The following is a 2063-nucleotide window of genomic DNA, read 5'->3' on the forward strand; positions in this document are numbered from 1 at the left end:
ACATGAGACAAAGTATATGTGAACTGCTGTATGAAAAGTGAATTTACTCTGTAAATCTTCACCCAAATCAAAATAAAATTTAAAAAAAAAAAGTAAAAAAAAATACCAACTATCTTTCTCCTTCCATAGCACTCACTTTCCAAAACACCAACCAGAGTTAAATCCTGCGATGGGCCCATTGCCCGGAGTGACTTAGGCCAATAAAGACACATGGAGGTAAAGAGCAAAGGACACTTCATGGCCTTTGTTCAAGTGGGAGTTGAGACAGAGAAGTGAATTCCCTCAGATTCTATCTGCCTCTAGGTGTTATCTAAGTTTCTTTTATAGGGTAAGGATTACACCAGAACCATTGTTATACATACAATTTCATATAATTACAGGTCAAGCATTGGCAGTATAGAATACAAAGATGGATTCTCTTAGCTTGTCTCATTATAATGTTAAATCTCCACCCACGGGAGTGATTTTATTATGCTAATGTTCCCTTTGACCTAGATTCAAGCTATCCTTAAGTTTTTATGGGTCAGCAAACCTCCTGACTATTTGTTATTTTTAAAAAGCTACATTTGAGCTGCCTAGGCCCAGAAGGGGCCCCTGAGGACACCAGTACCAGCTTTGCAGCTGTTACAGCTGGAGAAAGCTTCAGCCAAGTTTCTTAGGCCTGAGAAACATTCCTCCATCAGCCATGCCCCTACCTCCCCACTCCCAGGCCTGAGTTTGAACTGCCAACCTTTTGACTGGTAGTGGAGAACTTAGCCGTTTGCACCACCCTTATAATTTATCAATATAATCAATCTTTAGTCATTCTTAGGACATAATACCTATCTGGAAGTTTACAGTTAGCTGTCTAAGTTTGTTCTATCTTCTTTTAGTCATAGCTTCTACAATTTATCAGCCCCAAGATGCAATCACCTTGATCTAATAGTGTAACCTCTCTGAAATTTTCAGTAATAAAAAATATATTTACCCAATTGACTAGTACATATAAACTGGGCCAGAATGTCCTAACCTGTCACAATTGTCATGTTACTAACTACTGCCACTAGCCACAAATTAATCAGTTTGTCCATATGGGCATTTGTTCATTCAAATGCATTTCAGTCAAATATTTAATTTTTTGTGGGTGCCTACAATGTGCTGGACATTTTTAGGTCTCAAGAATTCAAAAATGTACAACACAACTACACCCACACCTCCTGCAGCTTCACTTACTGAGTGAGAGCCACCACTTCCTCCTCTACCAACAGGCCAATGATAAACAACCACTCACCCTTAGCTGCTCTTCACAAACAGTTAACAGAGATCTAAATACAATAACGTCACAATGTCTTGGAGACAACAGAGCATCACAGTCCACACAAAGAAGCAAGATAATGTGGTAGAAAGAAGGGAGCAGGACACAGACCAAGAACACATCACTGAGGAAGAAGCAGCATTGGAACTCCCTGAAAAGGAATTCAAAACAGTTATATTTAGGTATCTTCAATGGATTGAGAAACAGATTAAGGAAAACACAGACAAAACCCTAGAAGAATTTTAGAAGAAAATGCAAGAACAAAATGACAAACTAAATGAAAAATTAGAAATGATTCTAAATCTACAGATAGAAATCCAGAAGATTAGTACTAAATTGTCAGAAATAGATAACACATTAAAAGGCCAAAGAAGTAGAATTGATGCAATGGAAGACAGAATTTATGAGATTGAAGACAAATACTTGAATACTTCTTTTGAAAGGGATAAATCAGAAAAAAGATAAAAACAAAAGGAAGAAAGCCTAAGGTTCGTGTGGGATACCATCAAAAGGAATAATCTACATGTCTTTGAAATTCCAGAACAGAAAGAGACAAATAAAATCACTTAGAAAATTGTCCAAGATTTGTTGGAAGAGAAATTCCCTGATATGATGAAAAATGAGAATATATTCATTCAGGAAGTCCAACAAACCCCAAACAGGATAGACTCCAAAAGAAAATCACCAAGACATATCATTATCAAACTAATCAAAACCAAAGACAAAGAAAGACTCCTGAAAGCAGTAAGGGAAAAACAAAAAGTTACTT

This window comes from Orycteropus afer, unplaced genomic scaffold (genome assembly GCF_000298275.1).
Source record: "Orycteropus afer afer isolate SDZICR_OR568_19922 unplaced genomic scaffold, OryAfe1.0 scaffold00036, whole genome shotgun sequence".
NCBI lineage: Eukaryota > Metazoa > Chordata > Mammalia > Tubulidentata > Orycteropodidae > Orycteropus > Orycteropus afer.